Source organism: Cupressus sempervirens, chromosome 7 (genome assembly GCF_028749045.1).
Source record: "Cupressus sempervirens isolate cs-2001-9-10 chromosome 7, ASM2874904v1, whole genome shotgun sequence".
NCBI lineage: Eukaryota > Viridiplantae > Streptophyta > Pinopsida > Cupressales > Cupressaceae > Cupressus > Cupressus sempervirens.
In genome coordinates this window covers 764,564,843-764,572,769 of record NC_143124.1, presented here as the reverse complement: position 1 = coordinate 764,572,769, position 7,927 = coordinate 764,564,843, and the positions used below count along the sequence as shown (strand labels likewise).

The following is a 7,927-nucleotide window of genomic DNA, read 5'->3' as shown; positions in this document are numbered from 1 at the left end:
ATAATAACAACAACAATGTCCAGAAAAGATGTGAATGAGGGTAGGCACTACATACATGCCAATCCACAGTAGAAGCAAAGTATGTTGCAGGAGTAGTAAACTGTTCTAATATTGTTTGGTTCAAACAATTATTGGAAGGCATGAAGATGGAAATCAAAGAACCTATTGTTATGCTTTGTGACAATACAAGTGCAATCGATATATATAAAAATCTACTGATGCATTCAAAAATCAAGCACATTGCAATAAAGTATCACTTTGTTAAAGAATTGGTGTAGGATAAGGAGATTAGATTAGAATATGTCCATACAAAAGAACAAATTTCTAACATATTCACCAAGCCATTACGTAAGATGCATTCTTTTATCTAAGAGGGAAGTTAGGGGAAATTCCCCTATCTAAAGCTCACTAAAATGAAGTTTTAGTGATGCATCAATAGGTATCAAGTTGAAGATCTATCAGTTGATGTAGCATAGTTATGGAAACATTAAATATGAATTAGTACTTAAGGTACATTTCTATTCATTTGGTTTGTGTTTCCTTTGGGATGTGTTGTCAAAGAGGGAGAGTATACTATCATATCTTTTTGAAATTTGAGTTTGTTTGTGAAAAGTTTGATGGTTGAAAAGAAGCTACATAATTCCTTCACAAAGGGAGATTACTATATTTGAGAAGTTTTTGGAATGAAATCTAAGAGGGAGAAACATTCTATTAGAAAAAGACTTGTTCTCAAATTTTATTCTACTATGACATGTTATGTTGCCATCAATGCCAAAGAGGGAGATTGTTGGATACACTTGTTCAATTGTGTGTTTTTTTTTATGTTACACAAATGTCATATCAGTTATCAGATAGAGTCTACCAAGCTCAGCTAGTCAGGAAAGTAAAATATAGAGTCTATCGAGCTAAGATGGTCAGGAAAGTGAATTATAGAGTCTACCAAGCATTCCTAAATATTACAATATGGAGACAATTTCTATTGAGCTCACTCGACTGCTGAAGGATTTTATAGCAAAAGTCAATTTCTATTGAGCTCACAAGCTTAGCGAAGGAAAGTTAGTGTCTACTGAGTTCACTCAGTCTCCAAAGGATTTTTTATAATTCGTAGTGTTTACCAAGCTTCACTTGGTTAACACTAGAAATCACTTCGAGAGCAATGTTTATTAAGCAGGGTCAGCCAATGAAGGATTTCATTGTTTTGGGAAATAAAGTTTAATTGATTCTTGTAATGTTTGTAGCTAACTGATCTAATATTTATTGATAATTGTAACTTGTAATTGAGCCATCTTGACAATCTATAATGTATAAATAAAAGGTCAATTTGTGAATTCAAATTTATGAATGAATGAATGAGCATGCAAGTGAGTTGATTGTGTGAAGAGGAAGTGTGAGAGAATTTTGAAGAAGGATTAGATATCCTTGAGGAGTAGAAAAATTGTATTTTATTAGAGAGGATCTAGTGAAGTAGAGTAGATATTTGTAACAACAAAGTTTAGCTAAATCTCATTCAAGTCACTTATTGTTACTTTCTCACCATTGCAGTAGTAATTCCTAAACATCTTAATAGAGTTTGTCTAACAAACATTTTTGTAAATCCTCTAACAAGGTGGATAGTTCCATTGAATTGTTTGAAAGTCCTCTAGCAAGGCCACTCCTTGTAGGGTGATTAAATCCTATAAAAAAATCACACCTAACAGTATGTTTTGTAACCTTTAACAGGGTTGGCTCCTAACAGGGCTCACTTTAGAAGAGTGAAAATTGGTAGCTAGTTACTTGGTGGTTTTTCCCATATTGGGTTTCCATGTTAAATCCGATGTCTCTTGTGTTCATATTATTTCCTTTTGCATGCATGTTAATAATTGTGAATGCTTAAAGATTAGTAATAAGTTAATACACAATACATCTACCAAGTTACATCATTTTTCTATGTGATTACTAAGGGATAGCAACAACTAGTTATATAAGACATCTAAGGGACCTATGGATTTCTTTTAGTGGTAACTAATTCACACCCCCCCGCCCCCCCCCCCCCGTTTAGTTACTCCATCTATAACTCCAACAAGACTAACAATATTGAATCATGAAATTAGTAAACAAGGTGATCAAATCCTCTCATTTTGATATCTATTTATTGTTAAATCTATCCATAATTTATGAATAATCTATTTTTATCATAAATTATTGGCACTTTTGAAAGAAAATACAATCAAGCTAATTGAGGATTTAGATTCAATATCTGAAGGAAATCATCCATCTCAAGATCTCCAAGTCTCCCATTCTTAAAGATCTATTCAAGGAAAGGAAATATTCTCTAATTGATCGAAGTTAATCTCTCCCATGGTGACCAAAAAGAGAATTTCACAAGTAAGAAAGAAGATCCACATCTAGCATTATCTCTCATTCTCCATTGAAGTGATCAAGCATAAATTCATTCTAGATATAAGATTAAGCCAGTGTAGATCCATGTATTTGGGAGGACATCCTTGACTCTCAAACATATATCAAGTTAGACTAAAAACATCTTCATGGGTCAATCAGATCGTAACATCCACTCACAAGGGTTTCTTATATAAGATGAATACTTAAATTTATCTTGTTTACATGAAATCTTAATTTTAACTCAAGTCTAGTTCCTAGCAAGGCTTGAAAAAATAAATACCTTCACCACCAATAATTTTCCTTTTTTCTTGTGTGTAGGAATATGCACCACATATTTGGATCCATATATTTAGAGTTTTAGAAATAATGATTAGATTTCTATAGAGTTCATCAATTTTTATGCCTATGGAACAAGGCTATTTTTCTTTGATAAGGTCAAATTTAGTCAAAATTTCGTTGGAAATCTAATTTTTATATAGTTGGGAGTTACATGTCTTAGAGTTCCAAATCAAAAATAGATTTTATTTTATGTTAGTTTTGTGACAATTAAATCTAGACAGGAAGTTCATTCCTCTTCTTCTATCTTTAAGGTGAGTTCTTTATTTCCACTTTTCCTCAGTATTTACTTTTATACATAAGATCTACTATCACATCTTGTTAGTAATCATTTTATAATCACATAAATATGTTTCATATATTTTAATATCACAATCACATTATATCCATATAGGGATATCCAAATCCACCTTTTTCTTATTCTTACATTATCACCCGTTCATACTTTTAGCATTTTGTTAATCAATTTTTTCTAAAGGAGGATTTTTTTATAAATGCATAATAAGAAAAGAACTCCTCAAAATTAGTGAAAAATCTAATTGTTAGCATGAATTTTGATGACATTCCTATGGGGGAGTATATTAGCAATGTTAGAGACATGATTATGAGCTTTTGTGTTGCATTCATGACTATGTTTGTCATTGATGTCAACATACTAGTTATTCTATGAAGACTAACAAAGTTACAAAGGTAGAAGCATTTGCCATGGTTCAAGGATTGAATTTCAACTTATTCACACTTGAGGTTATGTTTTACAGTATGTGTGGACACTACAACTAAGAATTCATACAAAAATATGAAGACTGGACAAAGTTATGAATATTTGAGTGAAGAAATCTTTCATACAATATTTTTTAAAATGGGTATTGGTTTTTTGATTCTATCTCCTCATAGGGATGAAACTAGATTAAGATGAATGAGACAAAGGTTGAAAACATGTTAGAGATGCCTTGGTTTAGAGGACATAATTTGAAGATCATCAAGTAAAAAGTTATCAAGATTGTGAGCTGACAGTTTGTTTGTAGTCTTGGATAAAGTCTAATTTTTTAATGTAACATATATTGTAATATCTTAAGATGGTCCTATATTATTATTTTAAATTAGAAAAGTCTCAAGGCTAACTCAATAACTTTTTTAGGACTTGGTATATAGGAATTTTAGTAGTTACATTTGTTCTCTACGTGTAGGTTTATTTTCCCTGCAAGAATTGAGACATCTAGATTTGAGCTTCAATGAGTTTGAAGGTGAAATATCAGAGCATTTTGATTCCTTGTACAACTAATAGTATCTCAAATTGAATCTTAGTTTGAATTTTTGGACCTATCTATGGTAGAGGTGGATGATGTTAAAAATGTGGACTAAAAAATTACAGAAATTAAAATAGTAGTACTAAATATAATAGGAAAGCAATTGGAAATCTCTAGCATATCAACCTTTCAAAATACATGCTTTCAGGGAACATTCCTACTGCTATCCAAAACCTATCATTCCTTACCCATCTCCACTTGAGTTACAACAACTTTGAAGGGCCAATACCATCATGCTTAGGAAATATGAATAGGTTGGTTTTACTTTGGTTGAATGAATGCCCGTTATTGAGAGGTTCATTTCCATTGAGTCTCTCTCACCTGCCTTCTCTAAAAGAGATTTCTTTTGAGGGATAAAACTTAATTAGTGGTAATTTAAGTCAAATATTATGTGGGGAATGGTCTTAGCTCAATGCCTTGACTCTTTCAAGGTCTAATATAAAAGGAAGTATGCCACCTTGTATTGGAAATACCAACACTCTTAGCTATCTTAGATTGACATATATGAAAATATGGAAGGTCTTATCCCTCCTTCCATTGGGAATCACTCCATCCTAAAAAATTTGGGTTCTTATGATAGTTCATTGAATGGAGAGATTCCACCATCACTTAGTCAAATCTTATATTTGACTACTTTATATGTCATTGGAAATATGTTGGGTGGAAAAACCATCTAAGTTGGGTACCCTTCCCTCTTTGGTGAACTTAGATCTTTATTGGAATTTCTTGAGTGGAAATATACCTTATGAGTTAGGTAATCTTTCCTCTTTGGTAAAATTAGCTATATTCTTCAATGTTCTAAGTGGAAATATCCCTTATTATAAGTTGGGAAGTCTTTCCTCCTTTGAGTATCAACATATTTCCTCTAATAAACTAAATAGTAGCATTCCCATTTCAATTGCAAGTCTTCCTAGTTTCATGTCCGTTGCCCTTTCTTCAAACAATATTCAAGAAAATGTTTCTCTTAGTTCTTTTTCAAAAATGAAGAACGTTTTTGAACTTGATCTATACTACAATGAATTGACTATCACAATTGAACTAGATTGGATACCCACAATTTACCTTGGTTACTTACACTTAGCCTCATGTAGTATCGGGGGCATAATTCTACCATTCATCTCAAAACAATATAGATCGTTTGAGTTGGATCTCTCCAATAATAGTCTATATGGAAATATTGTAGATTGGTTAGGGGTGCTTCCTTTGGCATATCTCAATTTGTCATACAATAACTTGCAAGGAAATGTTCCCTCAAGCTTGATTGCAAAAGGTTTTGAAAGTGTTGATTTGCACAATAATATGTTACAATGTTCTCTTCCCTTTTCTTTAGTGCCAACATCAATCACGAAGTTCTTGGATTTGTCTTAGAATAGATTCATATGATTTATTCTAGTGAATATTAGCAATCTTATATCATCCATTAAGTTTTTCTCACTTTCAACAAATGATCTATGTAGTGATATACCTTCTTCAATTGGCCTTCTACAATATGTGGAGATTTTAGATCTCTCAAACAATAAATTATTTCAAAAATCCCATCAAGCATAACTAATTGTTCTAGTTTAACAAGATTAAACTTAGCAAATATTGGATTAATGGGAGAGATACCTTATCATATGGGAATGCTAAGTGGACTAAATTCACTTCACTTAAGTACAATATATAAAAGGAAAACTTGCCATCAAGCCTTAAGAACTATTCTAGGTTGCAAATTTTAGATTTGGCCAATAATTATTTTTTTGGGAACATACCATCTTGGTTGGATTAGTTCTTTGAATTGATGATAATTGTTTTGAGGTCTAACAAGTTTGAAGGAAACATTCCACATCAATTAATCAATCTATCAAGTCTCCATGTTTTGGATATTTCACAAAATAATTTGATAGGTTTTATCCCACAACAATTAGCAAGATTGAAAAGTATGATGCATTCTACAATGGGAAACTCACATGACATTGATGGTGGCTCTTACTTTTACAAATAAGAGATCCAAGTGTTCAACAAAGAATTAGAAATGGTGTAAGTTAGTTCAATGATGTTACTTATAACTTGCATTGATTTGTACGTAAATAATCTATCAAGCAACATTCCTTCAATAATGGGGGATCTTAAAAGTCTTCACACATTGAACTTATCATATAATAGTCTTACATGAGAGATGCCAAATAGTTTTCGATTACTTTTAGAGTTAGAGTCACCTGATCTTTCAAATAATTAACTAAAAGGAAGGATTTCAAATGAAATGTTATAAGTTTCCTATTTAAGTTTTTTCATTGAAGCCAACAATAATCCTTGTGGAAGAATACTAGAAGGCAATTCATGACATTCAATTCCACTTATTTCACTCAAAACCGTGATCTTTGTGGATTTCCAATTAACAACAAATCATGTAGATTTGGAAAGATGCCAAATTATAACATACAAACCCCTTGTCATGAAAATGAGGATAATGAGGAAGGAGAAATTCTATGGCATTGGTATGTAGAGTGGATGACAAGTGTTTCTATTGGATTTTGGGGAGTTTTTGGAATCTTGGCTAGAAAAAGGCATCAGAGGAGAAGATTCATTCATGCATTAGATGAGATGGCAATAAGTTTATTGAGTGGATTGTCAAATAGATAATAATCTAGTAAAAAATTGTAAAATCATTATCCTCAAATATTCTCATTGTAACCAGATTACCTTGTAATTTTATTATAACTAGAGAAATTTAATGTCTTATATAATAGTAAATAAATTATAAGCTAACTCATTACTTTTATTATAATTTTATGAGTAGGTCATCCATAAAATGCAGGTACAATTTTTATGGTTTGAAATTTTAAACTAAAATGTCAAGTATTTGTATGCAACATAGAAGTACAAATATTCAATTTACTACTTCCATGAATATGTTTTTAAAGCAATTTTTTGCATTTATCTTAGAATATGAATTCAATAAGTAAATTATTTAAATATTTAAATTCATTTTGTTTTGTGTTATTCAAGAATATGTGTGTTATTGAGGATTAAAAATATTGTAATATAACAAAACCATATGCTGCATGTGCCTTAAAGCCAAGACAAAATAATATTGGTGTTATGCTTTTAAAATAAATTTAGTAGAATTTTTTTTTGTAATTATGTTTGCAAATATTAATACTAATAGAATATGGGAGTATCTCTAAAGTTATTTAATCAAGCAGTATTACCAAAATAACATATCCTATATTGAACAAATATTAATATTATAATCTTATTACTAATTTTTATTTTTGATATATTTAAATATGCAAAAAAAAAGTTAAATATATATATATACCTTTTTCAAATTTTTAAAAAAAGTCAATTTGAGTAATAGATATTTATTTCTATCTTTTAAATATTTCTAAGTTTTATGTTTAAATTATGCTTAAATTTAACTTGAGAGTGTCAAACCAACCTTTTCTAATTAAATCATTAACATGAGTCTTTCCATATTTTTGTTACCTTAATTTCTTATGATGGCATTTTTAAAAATAGTTTATTCAAGACACTCTTAAGACTTTCACAATACAATGTATTCTTCATTATAATTTTATTGTGTTAGTATAATTTTTTTCTATATGCACAAAATTTTATTAATAAAAGCTTATATTCAATTATGAAATGACTACTCACTCTTCACATGTTAAATGTTAAAAATTATAAGAAAAGATAACAAATAATTATTTTCTTAAAAACATTTTTTCACATTTACTCATATTTCCTTAATGTATATAAATATTTTAAAGATAACCTAGACTTAAGATGCTAAAAACAATAATGCATGCTTTCAATATTTTAAAAAATTTGATAGCATTTTATTGAAATATCTTATAATTATATTAAATTTTCCAAGAAATTTACTATTAGCTTTTCTTAAATTATGTAAACAAGTCATTCAA

General features: G+C 29.9%; 1 pseudogene; it reads left to right on the top strand.

The window, feature by feature from the left end:
- Window positions 1-4,160: 4,160 nt before the first annotated feature.
- On the top strand, window positions 4,161-6,644 carry LOC149549537 (uncharacterized; annotated as a pseudogene).
- Window positions 6,645-7,927: the final 1,283 nt, after the last annotated feature.